The 20,117-nt window shown below is 40.9% G+C and overlaps 1 protein-coding gene across 1 annotated transcript in view; it reads right to left on the bottom strand.

Moving 5' to 3' along the window:
• The window catches only part of tdrkh (tudor and KH domain containing), a 193,849-nt gene that overhangs the window by 106,752 nt on the left and 66,980 nt on the right, over window positions 1-20,117 (bottom strand). The gene's annotated exons all lie outside the window — the stretch shown is intronic.

Genomic DNA, 20,117 nt, shown 5'->3' with positions numbered 1-20,117 from the left:
GCACACACACACACACACACACACACACACACACACACACACACACACACACACACAACTCTGCCTTGTAGTAGGTTACTTTTATAGAAATAACTTTTTGTCATATTTACTGAAACTTTCACTATATCCTCACAGTAGCACAGAAGACAGATAGTAACCTACTGCAGCTTTAAGTGTACGTAAAATTGGGTAGAATTAATCCCCTCATGAATGTCTCATGGACATAAACAACAGACAGACACATCTCATTGGCACAGCCAACTATGCATATTGCTAAACCTCTGTTAAAATGTTATGCATGAATTTTTGAAAACTCTGCAAAATAAAATGCTAATCAGTGCATCTTGTGATGGCTTTCGTCAACTACTTGTATGCATATATCATCATTCTTTGAACACTCTGATGCTGTGCTGTTCCCACATGGTATTTTATTAGGATATTGATTGAATGTGTTTCCTCTAATCTTCCTAATATGATGATTTTGCAATATCTTTGCATTTTTCATACTCAATTTGAAAACATGCAGAAAATGACTGTGTCAATCTCATAGGAACAGAAACTAGATGTCACCAAAGTTGTACATCCATCCCAACTAAGACCACATTCGGTGCCCCAGCGGAGAGGCTCAGGTTCATAGTATTCATGAAATCTGACATCAGTAATTCTTTGCACAGGGTGTTGTCTGAATACGTGGGTTTGAAATCTGCACAGGACTATGGACAATAACCCTGCTGTTCTGACTTCAGTGGGTCTCCACCACTGTGGTATCAGAAGAAAGACCAGCCTTGGCCAAGATGAGTGACCACAGGGTTCTCAGAGTGACAGAGTATCTGATTGTCCAGCACCCTGTGGACCAGCACCGTGGTCTTGTACTGGATGTAAGCTGCAACAGGGAGCCAGAGTGATGAACAGAGAAGCTGATTGGTGTGAACACCAGATGGCCAGCAGCATGGTGGACTAGTTACAGAAGTCTGGTGGCAGATGCATGGGCTCCAGTGAGGAGGGAGTTCCAGTAGTCCAAGTGGGAGATAAGAGGTGCCTGGATATAGAGGTCCTCACAGGTCCATCTGGTGTCTAGTGTCTGAGACACAATCTGGGACCAAGCGGAAACCTCTGTGGCTAACAAATGAAGCCACCATGGAAGTAACGAAAACTGCAGTAACGAAAAATGCAGTTCCTCAAATGGCCACTTGAGGCTGGCTGCACATTTGAGTCAATCTCCATAAGGCCCCAAATTAAAATGCACAACTTTACAGCAGAAATACAAAAAAAAACATGTTTACAGCCTGATTCAAAAAACTATTTTTGGTCTCTATAGCAAATTTTCCCGTTAATGACAACTGTATAGGGGTTTCAGTTTTATATAACTCACCTGTTTCAATTACATTAAGTCGGAAGGTTATGCATAATGAAAGCCAAGGTGGCACAGAGGAGAGTTTCCAGTAACCAGGCTTCATTCAACCCGCCTCAGCTCCTGCCACGCTCCACATCTTTGCCCATTTTCAGATTACCCGCGAGGCAAGACAGCGACATCCCAAGCCGACCTCACTAAGCTTCGCAACAACTTCAGAAACCTGTGGATGACGTCACAGAGTACATCCATATTTAATTATACAGTGAATGCCTGGGCTGTATCCACATTATATTATTCTAATCGGAGTGGGTCATGGTGTATTGCCCCAGCGCTTTTATATGAACTCAAGTGCATTTGAACAGTGACGTGATTAGCTTACCTACATAAGCAGTGACTATGAATCTTTGCTCAAATCCTTTTGTTCAGTTCAGATCAAAGTGATTATTAATCTGCACCTCTTGTCTAATGCCTGAGTAGATCCAACTCTCTATCAGCTCTGATCACATTGTGTGTCATAATGATCACATGGGTAAATATGTTCTTTTGAGGCGAGACAGAGTGTGGACTGTGAAATGCAGCAGTGACATCCCTACATCTTCCTCATAGTTACCTCTTTTTAATCACAGCTACATCTGCTCACAGTTGATGTATTTTTACCAGGGCAAGCATCTTGCATGGTGTTGCAGAGCACTTTGTATCAGAAGGTAACCACAAGAATGTTGCATAAAGACATTCTGATAAGTATCTAGATACATGGGCTACTATAGGATTCAGGGACGATGCATTTTAACGTGTAACTATGCAATACGATACGATTCGATGTAATATGATGCAATCTGCATTAAATAAATGTTATCAACTGTATCAAACATTTATTTTCCATTCTAAATCAAAATAAGCCAATTCTATTAAAGTGACATTGCTTGTGTTTAAATACATATATTTTATAAAATACCAAAGATTACCATGGATTTTTTTCTTTATGGCATGGGATAAAAATGGAAGACAAATGTATAATTTTAGAATTACATGTCATTGTGACGGACTTTCTACCATGATTACCTTAGACCTCGCCTAGCAAATCCACAGACTCCTCATCACCTGCACAACTGTCACCATGCCGTCTCACCAGGTGAGTATTAAGATTTCTCGTGTTACCGCTGCACTTAACCGCTGTCCGATCGATCTTACAAATGACTAGACTTTTGGCTCATTTTTCTTTCTTCTTATAGAATCCAAATGTCTTCCATTTTAGATTTAGTGGTGCACTGTAAATCATGTCTGCGTTGTTGAACATTTTGGTTTACGACCCCGCAAGCCACACTCCGCTAGCGTTACTCTTGTGACTCTTTTCACAAGACCCTGGGATTGACCTTTTACCTTTCACAAGAGTGGAGATGCTGTTAGCAGGAAAAGGTTGACTAAAGCTTTGCTGCTAACAGCATCTTCAGATTCAGAACTTTAAAATTAGATCCCCGGTTCATGGTACATTCAGATCAACCCAGGGGTCAATGTACCAATATTGTTGCATCAACACTAAAAACCAATTTCCAACGTATATTGGAAAATCTTTACACCCCAATACTGAGCGCACTCCAGATACACACAGCTCCATCAGCAAAGAGGAACAGTGGTGGCACGTGGAAGCTGATCACCATGGAGGGAACCGGCTGCCACATCACATTTCATCTCTGCTAAGTACAGCCATGCCCTCTGATGATTAGATTTGCCTTATTTGCTTTACAAACACCAGGAAGGAACATGCTGTCTGACACAGAGACATACGAGACTTGGAGTCTGATCCACGTCAATGAATCCAATTTCACTTTTATCATCCCAAGACAAAGGTTAGAGCACTGTATCTTGACATTTCAGCCTACACTGGGACAAAACATTGCAGCACAAAGAGACTTAACCCCATCTTTATCCTCTTAATTGGTCAAATCCTCAGCTAATTGCCTGTCAGGCCATTATAGCATGAAATTGGATATATGACAGCACAAAGGGGAGAAAGGAAAGCATGGGTGAACGGGTGGAAGATGGAGGGAGAGAGAGGAGGGGAAAAAAGCTGGGGATGAGCTGTAATGGTCCCATCTTGGTTGCAGATTAGGCCAACAGACAGACTCTCCTCTGATAGGCTGCCTGATAAAGGAACTCTAAATGGAGACACACAGTGAATCTATATGGTGGGTAATTGAAAAGCAATTTCAGTCCTTTCTCTCTTCATACCATTAATGCATAAAAGAAAATACCACTCCTTTCAAAAGATACTGATGTGCTCTTTGTCTTTCTCCCCCTAATTTGTTCACCTCACCTCTTTTTCAGCTTTATTCATGTGATGTTCAAACCAACATCTTTCTCAGTTATCCTCAAATGCATTTCAGTTTGCAAAAGACAGCTCACAGGAAACAGCTCTCACATTGTTTGACAGTTCTGAGTGGAAGGTTGATTTAATTTTGTCCCCTATGAGAGCACAGCAGGTTGTTTTTATTTTTTTTACCTCCACTAAGGAGGTTCTCAACCCCCGCAGGGAAGAGAATCTGCCAGTGGGGAAAGCAAGTTTTGCTTGGCTATAATTCTTAAAACTAGCATAAAAATCTAGCCACTGAAAGACTGTAATGGGCCAAGACAAAATGCCCAAAATTGAAGCAAATTGTGCTTATTACAAGCAATGCAAACTCGGTTATTCAAGATAGACTGCTAAAATCAGTATTTTGGTCAGTTTATTGAGCTGAATTTAAGAATTTGTGCCTTAATCTAAGATTAATATTAACAGAAAAAATGCTTAAGACACAATTTCTTCGAACAGCATCACTGTAAAACCTGATAAGTTAATTTAAGTCAAAAGATTGTTGAAACTGATTACATTCGAAATTATTAATTCATTTTAAATGACAGTGACTTAATTTTCTAATCATTATTTTTACTTTGAAAAAAAAAACCTAGTAAAAAGTATTTACTTAACAAACTGAGATAGTATCACTTAAAATTTCTAGTAAATCTGCTTAATCAAGAAAGTTTTTAACTTAACTGGGATATTATGCAAACCATTGTTGGAAATTGTTACTGGTTCAATCAAGTGCAATATTAGCTGTAATATCTTATTAAGACAAATTTAGATACATTTTCTTGAAACCAGATTACTTTTCAAATGCAAAACATGCTTGACAAGATTACTTTTTGTCTTTTTAGACCAGGTGCATTTACCAGAAACAAGGCTTTTTTACTTTCTACTTACTTTTTACTTTTGCAGTGCATTATTCAGGAAGCCAGATTCATGCAAATATCTAACACTTTTGGAATTCAATTTGCTTGTTTTGACTGAGATTCTATTTGACGGCCTGGAAATTAAACTCAACAATCACCCATCTCTCTCGCTTCTGAATGGTTGTTTTCATTCAGGCCCAGTTGATTCTTGTAAATACCATTAGGAGCACTAGGAGGAGCCAGAGGAAGCTGATTTTTTCACAGATTATCCATCTCATGTACTACTGTCAGGATATGGTGAAGGTTTCAGCAAATATGACCAAAAAATATTTTTAGAAAAGTTACCTACTGCAGCTTTAACATATTTATTTCGAAACAAATCAATCGATATAAATCAAACACTATGCAACAGTTTTACAATAATTCTGCAGAAGCAAATAGCACTCTGCTTTCGGTCTCATTAGACCATATACTTTCATTTTCCACTTGTAGAAGTGTGCACACAAGTAAAGGAATCTAAATGGGTTTAACTTTGTACCCTTTAAATTCTGTCAAAGTGGTGAACCCGCAGAGATACTGAGCTGCCCTTCATTATTTAGAGTGTGCAGCCTGTGAACACTTAAAAGTACAGCAGTAGCGTGAGGTTTGATTCAAGTCCCCTCGCCCGGTCTCCAATCCACTGAAGTATCATTAATTATAAGCGCAGACGTTTCCTTAGGCATTCCAGGCACAGCATGTGTTGGTTCAAACGCGTGCCTGCTCACATCAATTCCACTACTAAGTTGGTTTTCTGAGGAGTTATCAAAGATCTTCAGTACGCTTTGGGTTATTGTGCCCTCGCCGACTCTCTTCCTGCTACATTGGCAGTCCGTGCAGCTTGCAAACTCCTTCCCATTTCATCGCCTTCTCTCCCTTCTACTCCTCCCAACAGCTTCTCTCCACCCCTCTCTCCTTTTTCTCTTGCCCTGTACTTCCTTTTTCCTTGCCCACAGTAACTCCGCTCTTTGTCTTTGTCTCCTTCCTCTTTTCTTGTTTCCCAGGAGCTTTTCATTCACTCCAGGCACGACTGCTGCTGCTGGTCCCCGTCTGTAGCTCCATGCTACACTGCAGCAAACAGAACCATTACCACCCACCCTCCAACATTCAACCTCCTTCCTCTCAACCTTCATCCATGTATCCCTACATTCTAATCTAATTGGGCTTGCTTTCTTTCAGAAGCAGTGTTTTGCCTGCGCTGTGCTCATCTCAGGGCATTCTGAATGTTCTCTCCTTTCTCTCAAGCTGGATTTTTCTGCATCACATCTCTCTCTGTTACACTGTTTACACCCTAAAGGATTTAATTTAAGATGTCTTTTGTGTATCATGCTTGCACAGACATGGAAAATTAATGTGGATTTATACGTGGATTGAGAATTGCAGAAAATGTGTGGCTGCTTTTGAATTCTTGAAATTGATGAGCAAAAGTATTATATTCATCGTTTGGGGGTATTTTCTCCTATTGCCCTCTGAGTCAGGATTATTCCAGAAGCAGATAGGGGCTGATCGTCTTGCTCTAGGGCAAGGCCAGTCTGCCGAGTTTATTTGCACTCATACCAAATCTTTAAAATGGTGAGATGAAATAAGTGCTTCTGGTTTTCTGGCATTTTTGTTTAAGACAAGCCCAAAACTAAAGTCCCCATGAAGTCAGAAGTGTTTATCACATAGATCTAGCACTATACATCACCAACAATGTGAAAAAAAGTCATTGTTTAGGTATTCTCAGGTGGTATTAATGGTATTTGTCATTTCCTGAAAAACAATAGAGGTTGCTGATGACTCATCCTGCACTATGGGGCATATTCTAATTTTGTGACCAATGACATGCTTTCTCGTTTATGACGTTTCTCACTGATTGTACAAAAGAACAACTTTTTCAGTGATTTTGGTGAAACTGGATCATATTTTATGAAGAAAAATGTTCTGATTTTAACTCTGATGTCCTCCGGCTGATGAACAGATACCCTAGTTGCCTGAACTAGATAATCACCTGCTAAAGTATGTAACCACTAATTAACTGCTGCTAAGTGTATCTGCTAACTGTATCTGCGGTTAGAAGGCAATGGAACTGGACTCAGAAGCCGGACTGGACCAGGATTGAACACAGCCTCTGAGACCCACAGGAAATAATGTTACAGCATAGAGGTCATGTACAGATTTTCCAGCACCATCATCACATGCCATGCTGGCACCATCAGACTTGGAGATTGTGTTCTGTGACGGGTCTGCCTATGTTTACCAGAAGGTAGACGCTAACCAAGTGTGAACCTATCTTGACATCACCCATTGGTCGGTGGAGTATCATTTTGAAGCCTCGAGTTTGATCAGCACTGCCTAGTTTGACAGTTTGATCTGAGTTTGGTGCGTTGAACAGTGAGAATGACCTGTCAACCACAAAGTAGCCACGCCCCCCAAGGACAACCTGCTTTATGGTTTATTTTACTCTAAATGGGACCATAATTTACTAAATGAACATCATGCTGTATGGAAGAAGACTGAAACTAGAGATTGAGACCATAAACTCATTAGGAAACTGTTTACTGTGCTAATGCTCAGCCTTATTGGATACTGTATCAATATCCCTCCCTAAGTCCCTCCCTAACAACACGTAAATATGAGCAAGCACATATGACTCTGCTTCTGGTTTTTTTTAAGATCCTGCACTAGCATATTCAAAGAAAAGCCAAAACAACTTGCACTATAAGTTTTCTCCAGTTTCTCCAATAGAGGTTTGGTCTTGGAATGTTATGTTTGAGTTCGAGCACACCTCCACCTTCCTCCTTTCTCCCATCTGCACCCCCCCCCTTCCCCTCACTCTGACCCACAGTGTAACACAACAGAGGCAACAGGGGCCTGGCCTGATTTTCTTTTATTGCATTGTAATACCGCCAACTCCCAGAGAGCAGTCTCCTGTGATACCATGTCATCACTTATTCATGACAGCCTCCGAACACAACGCCACGCAACCTGATTCACACCCCCAAATTCACACACACACACACACACACACACACACACACACACACACCCCTCGAAAACATGAAGAGACCACTCAAAAATTTCCTTAAATCAGCATCTCTACATTTCATTCCAGCGTCTTTTGAATTCAATCACAGGCACACCTCATTCTACTGAATGAGGCACTGATTAGGTGAGCACCTGAACCAAATCTTATTTAACAAGGAACTGCTGTGGTCATCACTGTCCTCTAGCAACAGGACCAGCTGGATGGCAACACTGCTAGAAGATGATGATATAGATGATTGATGATGAAGATGAAGATGAAGATGATGATGATGATGATGATGAGGATGATGATGAGGATGATGAGGATGATGAGGATGATGAGGATAATGAAGGATGATGAAGGATGATGATAGTGAGATACTAACAATGAAGATGATGAACATTTTAAATGACAATCCTAAACACATCCACCTGCGTGGTTAGTTACTGTAAAGCAGATAACTTCACACTCTAAATTCAACCCAAACGTGTTGCGATAAAACAGGTCAGTGACTTTGTAGTACAGCCAATAAAAAAGACTGCTTGAATGCTCTTTTATATTTACAGTCATAAACTGTGCATATGCTCTTTGTTCGCTTTCCCTGGGGAACTCACTTTAATCTTCCTCTCACTGATAATACTAATAATAGTTTAACTTCTCTTCCCCCTCCTGAACAATTTATGACCACTATGATTATTTCACAACAACAGCGCTGCTTGAAAGCCAGTCAACAACCAACAGGGATTGTTGTGAAATCTATTTACACAAGTGTCAGTGTGCATTAGCGCTGTAATTTTAGAGCGGGCATTGGAGTGGGAATCATTTTAGAGCGTCAGCTCTGGCTCTCGCAGTAAACTTATAGTGTTTGAAAATGAAGATGGATTTTCTCATCAGGGATTATTTGGCTTTCAGACTTGGCTGGAATGTTGTAAAGTATAAATGAGGAGTAGTTGATCTTCAGTCGTAGATGCTGTAAAGTCATGAAAGACTGAGATAATTACAGTGTAACCTGTTTGGAACCAGGTGAGGTGCACCAGGACAAGGAAATGGATACAATGTGAACAGGAACAAGCTGACCTTTAATAACAGCTGGAAGCCAGGGGCTGAAAGGACATGAGATACTCACTGTTAGCTCTATCTTGACCTTCTCTTTGTGTCAGCCTTCTTTTTTTCTACTGTTCACATGGGTGTGGAGTCATTAAAATGGCTTCACTGTTGTCATTTGTGACTCCAGAATATGAATGAGTGCATACCAAAGGGGCAGGGAGGGAAGATGCTACAGCACCCTGCTGCATTTTTATCTTCTGACAGAACAGTTTCAAACAGGCATCAAAAGGAAAGTAGTTTCATCTTGGCTTCTTAGTATGTCTTAAATCTATTCTAATGAGGTGCAGAAGTACATTTCTACAACCTCCTTTATCATTTAAAGCTACAACAATTCATATTTTTACTGAAATGTGAAAGTATATCATAAAAGTGTAACCCCCACAGAATAATCACAGTTCTTCTCAGCTCTACGTATCTTCTTCAAGTTCATTGCTTTGGTTTTTCCAGGCTGCAAACTCCGCTCTCAGAAACTCAGGCGACTCAGATGAACTCAGATAAACCCACCGTACACTACCTTCCCACTGCCAAACAGCAGACAGACACAGTTAGAGACTAACTGGTGAAGAGCCAGATAGTTTTTCTCAAGAGTTGGTGGCTAAGCTAATTTGAAATGCAGCACAATAGCCTCCAAAGTTAGTAAAGAAAGACACGAGTGGGCGCAAATAGAAGCAAATTCACCCAACTCTATTTCTTCCCTTGTTGTTCCAACATCCAAAACATGTCATGATAGTTAAAATATTCTATTCCTCCTTTTGCTGTGGAACCCCTACAACCCACTCAAGGTACCCTTGTTGGTCCCTGGACCTCAGTTTGAAAACCACTACTATAAACCTCATTAAGGGATGAGAGGAAAAGAATGGTGGGAAATGCAGTTGTCTGCAGGTGTTTGCTGTCATTTTATTTATGCTGGTAAAGTTTTAGCATGAAGTACTGGTACAACTGACCTGCTGCAGCCCGTTCTCATTCCAAGGGCTCAAATGGGCCACGTCTCCATACAGACACACAAGGTAGCATCTTGTTGAGATGCAGCTGGCTTTTATACCTTTATGTAACCCCCCGCGTCATGGTGACATAGTATAAAGTGCAATAAAGTCCGCTAGAAATGCGTTTCTATGTTATGGTGCGTCTGATGTGCGCGCATCTCGTGGTTTTCTAGCATTTTTTTTTTAGAGGCAAGGAGATTTTAAGTGGGGTTCAAGTTGGCCTCGGGCCAAAAACCGAATCCCAAATCCTGAAGGCAGTGCCATTGAGTGAATAGAAGACTAGACGATTTCACAACATTTACCATGTGTTAAGGAGGCGTCTGCCAAGGGATGTGATAAAACGTTTTTGATGACCAGGGATTTGATCTGGGAACACACAGATGGTTTAAAAGTAAAATAAGGTTTATTACAACTTCATATAGTTATAGTTAATAATACAGGAATCTCGACGGAAGCCGTGGTATTACTGTGTCTGGTGGTCATCCAGAATTCACAGAACCAGAGTTCCACATACTCTGTCTGGTTTACAGTATTAGGACACAATACCAGCCTTCTTCTATTGTGCCACATTTCAAGTTAGAGAATAAGAGCTCTGAGTACATTTACATTCAGCAGAGTGTGTGCTGGTTTAACCATGTCTTAAGCGAGAGACACAAAAACCTACTGCACACTAAATTATTGATTGTCTGGAAATGTCACATCACATCACTCTGTGTGTACTCACGCAGAAGCAGGGACCCCAACGTGGAAATGAAAGCTCGGGCCGAGATGCGTTTAAGTGGAGAAAAAAGAAGGCTGTAAATCAGTTTTAAAGAAAGTCTTTATTTTGATTTGACCTTCTTCTTCCTCTGCATCACAATAAAACCTCAAAGCACACCTGAGCTCATTCAAGGGCAGACAAAACTCTGGTTAAAAAAAACAAAAAACAAACGCCACTCTAAATCTCCTCTCCCGCCGTTTCCTTGAAGTCTTTGACGACAAGATAGCGCACACTCAAGACTCCCATTTAAAAAAAGAGGGAAAAAGGGCAGGTTACCATTGTGCTCGGCTCACTGTATGAAGCTACATGTCTCACTGCCAGCTGCCTCGCTAATTGTTCCAAATGTAAAGAGGCTCCGATCAATGAGCTACAGGACGACTAAACAGAGCGTGTCAGATGAGAGAGCACTGAATCATTTCCTCCTACTGTTCTGTATGTACCCCGCCTCTAATGATTACAACTCCACAGAGACATATTTTTTCAGGTTATTCCTCCAAACTGAATCCTTTTCGGACATTAAGACAAGACTTGATTGACATAATCAAACACCCTGTCAGTGTTAATCATATGTTTATTCCTAGGATTGCCTTCAGCTGTCACATATCAGGTAGAGGGAGAAAGCCTCCTGTGCACCAAGGGTCTCTATCCGAACCAACACTGCCACCTGTTGTCCAACTCATGCTAGTACCCAGACTCAGGATTGGCATGTATTAAATGTAAATAATGCAACACTGTAATACCTTTAGTCTCACAGTGTAAAGGATAGCCATGTTGCACATTTTTATAACGACAATCTTATCCCTCATAAATCCACTCATTAACATTTTGATCAGGGATAATCTTTATCTGGGTGTCACCGTGAAAGGCGCAGGTTCGGGGGAAGTCAACAGAATCTCAATGTGCGGCAGTCGCATGGGAGTTTTGGAGGAAAGTCAGTGGGGGAGGGTCAGTCCAAGTGCAGCGCCGGTCCCTCCGCGCCCTGTGCATCACACATCGGGACTATGTGCATGAATAATAGAGCAGCCTGACAGGAAATTAACAAACGAAGGGGGCCCACTCAAGCTCCGGCATGATATATTCATCTGAGGCAACTCCACACTTGAGTCTGATTCCATCACTCGCTTTCTTTTAGTACCTCTCAGGCTTTAGGCATATATGTGTGTACTGTATACCCACTGCTGTTTCTGCCAAAAGCTTGTCCAGGTCACCTAGTCACACGCTTGTTGAGGAATATTAGAGGAGCAGGCAGCTGGGGAAATAGAAAACAGTCATAAAAAAAGAAAAGAAGGAAGAGAGAGAGAGAGAGAGAGCAGCAGCAGAGAGTCGAGCTCCCCTGGAATTATTGAGGAGCGTCTGTCGGTTTGCGCCTGCATCCTAAATAATGGATGAGATCCTCCAATGAGATAAAACCAAAATTCCATGCCGTTACAAGGACATGGACTGCCGTGAATACTAACTACTACTGTGAGCTTTCATTTCGTTTACTGTGTGATCATGCGGGGCCCTCCTCGCCATGCAAGTGCCAGGCGCTCATAGAGTTGTGTATCATCACCTGCCTGGTGTAAGGGATCCCCTGCACTTTAATGAGCTGGCTGCTGCTCCCGCTGCCACATAATAAGAAGGGGCTTTCATTCTTCATATTCTTCATGCTTCTCTATTCTCATATGCGCCATACTGTTCTCATATTCTCTCCTTGATAACCCACCTCCTGTTTACTTATTTATACAGCCAAGTGTAAGGAATATGTGGTGATCTGCCAGGCACATAGATGCTATACAGAGCAATCATTGCTCTGGCCTGCTGGAAACTTGTCAGATCACCCACCAGATTTGGTAACCTGACTGCGCCAGATGGTTTGTTACATAGAACCATCTGGGAAACTATCTAGGGGTTCAGTATCCATCTATGAACACTCTCCAGACATGCGGACTGCAAGAGTATTTTTAAAAAATACTCAGCAGGTGATTGGAAGATCTGTCTTTGGCCGTCTATCCAGGGCAAACGTCGTTCTTTGCTCTTCTTTCAATGAAGAACTACTCTCCAGTTTTGATCTCCAGAACTGATGCTAACGGCATCTACGCTAACCTCTTAAGTAGCTGCCATTGTTGTTTTCAAGCACACACACATCTCACACATGTTGATGTACACACCTAGCACTGAACCACAGCCATAGCCCGTGTTGTAGCTACCAGTGATCCCTAAGAGGATGCCGATTGGTCCGACCCAATGTGACTGGATTTCAACTTGGACTTGAACAAAATATTCATTACATATTGTAAAACTTGTGACAACTTGTGCTAGCTATGAGTCAGACATTAATAAACAATACAACTTTATTTCTTTGCCAGTCGCACACACTATTAATACAACTTAGGCCACTTCAAAAGTCCATGAAGCCTTCCTCTGCTTGTCCCTTCTGTTATGTGTGGGCCTCCAGGTCCAGCACACTTCTGCCTTAGAGAGGTGAGTGTGATAACTCCATGAGTACCAGCTGAGATAATCAACTCACCTGTTGCTGCTCTCACAAGCCTTCCCCACACCTCTCCATCTCCTGCAGCTGAGTGGAAACCACACGCACCTCCACAGAGGCCTAGCACGTTAGCACTTAACTGAGCAAAACTTTCAAAAAGCAAGTTGAGCCTTTTGACTTAAAAATACTTGTTACCTTCCCCCAAACCCAAAGATTAAAAAGTATGTTCTTTAAAAAGTGTGACACTAATTTATTCATTCCCTGCATTTCTGGAATAGTAACGTTAACATTTAATTCCCCAGATCCACTTCGTTTGAACCAATTCGACAGCATCCAATCAAATTGCAGAGAACCATAAAGAACTAACATTACATTACTGAGCGCCAGTTGGAAAAAAATTATACCAAAGATAATATTGTTTTGTTTGGTCTTTTGTTAAAATGACATCACATTTGGTGAAGATCGAATTATGACTTGTTTAGGACTTGAAAATCAAAGTTTAGTACTTGGGACTGTCTTTACTTGAGACTTGAGTGCAAAGACTTGAGACTTACTTGTGACTTGGTCCCACCTCTGCTAAATCCTTTGTAACTTATTACTTCATGTTATGAATCAAGCCTTTAGAGCAACACTCTAGACTTGCCCTACAGGTTCATTTTGAGACTGTGCTCACTGAGATATAATGACGAGAGAAGACATAATCCTGAAACTCATCAGAGCAGAGACGTCGTGAGCCGTACTTAAGTGCTATCAAAGTGTTCGTCCATTCAACCCACACCGACGTTGACCTCCGATCTGCCGACTCTGTCCTCAGAAGCAGCTGAAGCAGCTGGCTGATTGGTCAAAAGCTACTTCATACAGACACAGACAACATACAATATGAGCATTTAATTGAAGATCAAAGGAACTATCAGATCAGTGTGTTGGAGGCAATCCAACTGTCATAAAAAGGAAGCGTCCGAGAGAGAAAGAGACACAGAAAAAGGGAATCAGAAATACTTTATTGATCCCCGAGGGAAAAACTGGGTAATTGAGAGACACAGAAAGAGAGAGACACAGAAAGAGGGAGGCTTTATTAAGCGTCTGAACAAATAATACAAAAAGAACCTCACCACACAAATTTGGGCTTTTTTCTACATAATGAATTTGTCATTGTGCAGAAAAGTTATAATGGGAGGACATTTCGTACATCCATTCTATTGATTTTAATAAGACCCTTTGATTATTTTGATCGGTGGACCCTTACGGACTAAAGGAATACAAATAATGGAGGAATGGACACAGACTATACAGACTTTATGACCGCTTCAGAGTCTCTCTTGTTTACAGTGCCAGTAAGTGTTGAATAACTTATACTTTGGTGTTAATAATTTCTGTATAATGAACTGAACGACTTGTCCATATTGACAAAAGTTTAAACATTTAAACTGACCTGGTGGGTTTTAAGATGTTTTATACAACCAGATAATTTCTATAAAATCCAAAATAAAAGCCTCTATTGGAGACCTGTATTTATTTGTCAAAAAGTATAGCCACACCAGGCTTTTAAAGGAGACCTGCATCCTCCTTTTCTTGGAAGTTTTATAGTATACACAAAAAAAGCAAAAAAGGTTTGTTTTCTTTTAAAGGACCAGTGTGTAGGATTTTGTAGATTTAGCAGAAAGCAACTAACTGAATACTACTCACATCTGTATTTGAGAACAGGCTGTGAAGTGTGTAGGAGAAACTATGGTGGCCACAAAAAACACAAAAGTGCCTATGTGTGTTTGGTTTGTCTATTCTGGGCTACTGTAGAAATTATTCTAAAATCCAGGTTATTATACACTAATGAAAACATACCTATGAATATTGTACTCCATTTCTTGCCAATATATCCTCCTAAATGTTACACACTGGACCTTTAAATTGCCATTGGCAAATAATTTAAACCGTTTCAGTACAAACCCCTCAGTTCAGTTTAAAGCAAGCTTATACAAGTACTGTTTCTATGTTTAATAGCTCAGTAGTCACCTATTTGTGATAGCGGTATCACATCATGATTGGTTCTGTAGTGTTGGCTGCCTTTTTATATTAGTGCTCTCAGTCACTTCAGCTACTGATTCAGTCAGTGTCAATGGGGCACCCATAGGGCTTAGGGGTGAAGATGATCATGAATCACAACAGCCCTGTTCCGAGTCCAGCTGGGGATGTCATGTTGGCCTTTAAATGTGGAAGAGTGAGGAGGCGCAGCCCTTGAATGGACATTTATTGAGACACTGTGAGACAGAATGACAGCCATCAAACACAACTCCCCCTTATATACCCTCCCACTGACTGATCAGCGTTGTAGGTAGGGGTAACGCACATTAAATATGCCGTAAGTGATATCTTTTTGTTAAAATAAGTGTTAAATAGCTCTACATTGCGACAGCCATCACTGATATAGAGTGTCGATTCAGTAACATGGTCTCCCAGCCCCTCCTTTATGCAGTATCAGATCAAACTGCTAATTTAAGATTCATACTTTGGGATGATCAAATACACAACAACATGGTAAATGGTAAATGGACCTGTACTTGTATAGCACCTTTCTAGTCTTCCAACCACTCAAAGCGCTTTTACACTACGTGCCACATTCACCCTTTCACACACATTCACACAGCATCTGGAGCAATTTGGGGTTCAGTATCTTGCTCAAGGATACTTCGACATGTGGCAGGAGGAGCCGAGGACCGAACCAACAACCTTCTGATTAGTGGACAACCTGCTCTGCCTCTGAGCCACAGCCGCCCGCTGTGTGATACACAACACACAACAACTATAAATGCACAGAAAAGATCAAATTTACCCTAAGGGGGAAGAAGTTCATTAAATGTGGACCCCAGTCATATCTTCAGCACAGACTACACCATGCAACACCATCCAAAGCAAATTTACCATTATCCATAAAACAATCTAAAACAATTTTAAGGAAAATCTCAGACAGAGAATTGAGCTTAAAAATAAGACCAGTTTACTGCTTTCCATAAAACTATTTCAAAGATATCCTCAGATAGAGTGCCAAAATTTCAATTTTAGGATCCTAAAACAACAAAACAAAACCCAATTAGCTATGGGACATACTTCCGGGCTTGATCAACCTGTGGGGGGTCACTCTTAAATGAGGGTGTCTAGCGGTAATGGCCGATGATCCCGGGGTATGCTACTGATAATGTGTCCTAAAATTCAGAATAAATCCAGATAGGATTTTAGGATAGAATAAGAGTATACCATTTGACATTAAAAGTAAATCTAGACAACAAGAATTAAAAAGATGGATCAGAATCCAAAGATTTAGACTGAATCCAGGTAAGGAAATACTAGGTTAAAACATACTAATGAAGAAGATTTAACATTATACCCACTCGGATTAATCCAGACATGGAATTACAACTCTTAAAACAGTCTAATGAAGAGGAATCAACATCATATGAAGCCAAACTAATCCAAACATGGAAATACAACTTTGAAAACAGGCTAACAAAGTTTATTCTGAATCATAAAAATTCAGATAGTTGAAACCCATGTAATCTGGACTCCATGGAGTCCGCCATGTGTATAATTGCCCAGAAGGGACAAACCAAACATTGCCTCTAGATAGGGCTGTTCGTGTTTTTCACACTATTCACAGCCACCACAGTTTCTCCTTTGCACTTGACTATAATTCTAGTCAGTTGAAGTCAGCTGAAACCTGCTGGGGTGGGACTGTCGGTGGGACTGGGTGGTGGGATGGAGTAGGAGATAGATAGTTGGGAAAGGGGAAGGCAGTTTCATATTTTATGGTGACCTTGAATTATGTATATTTCTAAAATTCGATCAAAAAAATGTGTTCAGCTAGACAGATAAATAAGAATTTATTAAGTAAGAAACTGTAATCAGAAAATGATTTTCTTCCCTCACATACACTTTTTGTACCTCATTTGATCAGGGCAGGGGCGTTTCCATTTTTTGACTGTGGTGGCACAAGGGGGGGACTGACTTATGCAGGGGTGGCATGAAGTATGTGTCTCAGCTTTCCAGTCATTCCCAGTTTATGAAATTCCAATACTGTTTATGGAACCCAGTATGCAGAAATATTCAATATTCAAAACGCAAAAAACTGTTCAGTTGGAGGTTGGAGGATGTCCGCTAAACTCCAACGATATATTGCAGAAAAAACGAGCTGACAGCATCTCGCTTGCATGGCAGCTAAGAGGATCATTGATAACTAATAAATAAAACAATTTGTGTAGCGGCAAGCAGATTTATGATCCACTTGCCCGACCAGGCAAGAGAAAGAAAACATTAACATTTAACCCAGACCTGTGAGAAACATTGCATGTGCAACCTCACAAATGCACACAAACCATTAAATTCCCACACTTGATACCACTCAGTGATGTGTGAAGGTGTGTACACCAGTGGTCATCATTATACCGGCGCTAATTAACTCCTTACTCCCTCACTTTAGAAGCGTGACACCATATAGGACTACGAATAAAAAATTTGCTTATGAGCTAACTCCAACACATTGACATTGAAGTGTAAACCGCAATGCTGATTAATGTGCATTGTCCCCGGTGAGTATAAAATAAATAAATAAATAAATAAATAAATAAATAAATAAATATAACTATAGATGTTGTGACTTCCTCACACAGTGATAATAAATGTGTCGAGTTTCTCCGGTTTATCCTCTACTACATTTCTCTTTACAGGACTGTGTGACAGCACGGCATCACTCAACCCGTCATCCCGCTGTATGGGAGCATCACAGCCAATAATAGCAGTGTCACTGCTACTGCTGCACGACCCCCCCCCACACACACACACACACACACACACACACACACAGCTCTACAGTGCTCCAAGGTCATGCAGCTCCCCATACGCTGTGTTTTCGAACAGTGTTTTTCTCAATCTGCTCTCAATCTCCCTCCCTACATCTGTGGTGAAAACAAATTCAGTAGGAGGGAATTGTGGGAATCAGGTGAGCCGGGACCATATCACCAGTATTATGCAAATAGACTCTGGGGATCAGCAACAAGGCCAAGACAACACCGACCGACAAGCCAGTGCGTTATAGCCCCGTGAAAGCTGCAATACCATGGTTGAACAAGCAGATCAGATTTTTGCGCGAGTCAATTTTTGACAATTTTGAGCCACTGATTGACTTGAATATTGAATCAGCGAAGACAGCCAGACAGAGAGAAACACCTTTCTGAAGTGAGGGGGGAGGAAATGAAACAGTCTGCTAACTAACCAAAGAAGAGCTACTGCAAGTTTATGACACATTTAAGAAAGGCATTGTACGGCGAACATAAAGATGATTATTGCAGCTGGGCCATGATTTGTCTTAATGAAGCCGTTACAGGAGCCTTGTTTTACCTTAACTCTCCAGAGGGAAGTGATTTGTCGTTGAAAATTGTATACTAGCTGCCATAAAATATAATAATATCCCTATAAACCTTTCACTAAGTACCACATGAACACCATCAATACCCGTAGGAACACAGAGTTATAGGAAGTGGTCACAGTAAATAGAATAACATTATGTACCAAAACAAAAAGACTACAGAAATAATGTATTATTAATATTAAGGTGCTATTTTATGAGAGGCTGGGCCCTGATTTGCCTTTGATGAAGGATGTGTGGGACACTCATTTCCATATTGAATTCAGAAATTATTATTTGCCACTAGATGTCACAGAAAGTCCACAAAATAGTCAGACTGTAAAATTTGTGTTCAGCTTTGTGAGTTGGGTTTCTGTCGGGATTTGATGGAAGGAGGGCTAGCAGGTTAGTTAGCCTGGACAGGCATCTGTCTCAGGCAAAACTAAAATCAGCAAACTATATAAAATAGGCAAACTCTTACTGAAGCCAAGCAGGAGAAAAGCAAAGATATCTTTTCCATCAAGTACAGCCTTCAGTGCCGTTCTGTGTTCATCTTCTGATATAACTGACACTAGCAGCATCTACGCTAGCTTCTTTAGCAGCCACCATTGTTGTATAATGCACAGTGTCTTCTTGCTGCGACACACCTGGCGTCCACCCCTGTAGCTGCCAGTACTTCCTCAGAGGACGCTGATTGGTTTGGTACTGGCCACACATGCACAGACTGAAGCCTGGCAGGATGGATTTTCATGTGATCTTGTGGAATTTGTGGTCTTCCGAGTCCAGCTGCTTTGCAAGGTTAGAGATTCAACAGAAGTACGCTATAGATATTAGACACTGATTTAAATATATACTGAAACTAACAGCTCCAAACTTACATTTACTATGACAGAAAAAAAGTACCAAAACCTCACAATACAGAAGCTGTAGGCAGAAAACAATGGACCTTTTTATGTTTGCACAGCAAAATGCATCTCTTACACTAAAGGATTAATATCAAGGAGTGATAGCATCACGCCATAAGGACATGTTTCTGTCTCGCTGTTTAATACAAAGAATATCAGGTTCCAGGGGATGCAGAGCCAAATAAGACTATGCATTCAGCTGTTGGTGAATTCATGCTCAAGTTTGTTGTATCAGTCATCAACTAGTGCTGTTCATGTGGACAGCTCAGGGCAGGACAACTCTCACTACCTACTACCCATCAGCCCGGGTGCAGACAGATATCTCTTACTGCTCCTACAGTATCACTGCTTCAGTCTATCATTCTCTGTCATACTTGCTCTCTCACAACCCAAATACAAAACCAATCTCTCATGCACGCTGATGTTTCTGCACAACCTGGGTTATCTCAGTCAGATGCTCCACTCTGACAGCACATTGTGAGATATATCAGACGCAAAAACATCTCTCTCAATCATTGATATTTGTCAAAGAAGAGGGCTGGATGTGATGTTGCTATCTATCCAGGCTGGAAGTGGAGGGGCTGACAGGTTGAGATAAAGCCGCTGAGACAAGGAGAAGACTTACGTAGAGAGAAGAAACACAAGGTCTGACTCAAGCAGAGAGGAAGTTAGCAATATCAGCAAGTAGGCAGCAATGGGAAATGTTCCTTTATACTGTAGGATATTTAAAAAAAAAGATTACTACAAGAAAATGTAATGAATGTATAAGAATCATATAAACTGTCCTATAATATCGACTCTGAAACTGAAATTGTATGATTCAATTCAATTCAATTTTATTTGTATAGCACCAATTCATAACAGAAGTTATGTCAGGACACTTTTCAAATAGAGCA

Source organism: Dicentrarchus labrax, unplaced genomic scaffold (genome assembly GCF_905237075.1).
Source record: "Dicentrarchus labrax unplaced genomic scaffold, dlabrax2021, whole genome shotgun sequence".
Taxonomy (NCBI): Eukaryota; Metazoa; Chordata; class Actinopteri; family Moronidae; genus Dicentrarchus; species Dicentrarchus labrax.
The sequence above is the reverse complement of the archived record's forward strand: the minus strand, read 5'-3'. Positions and strand labels throughout refer to the sequence as shown.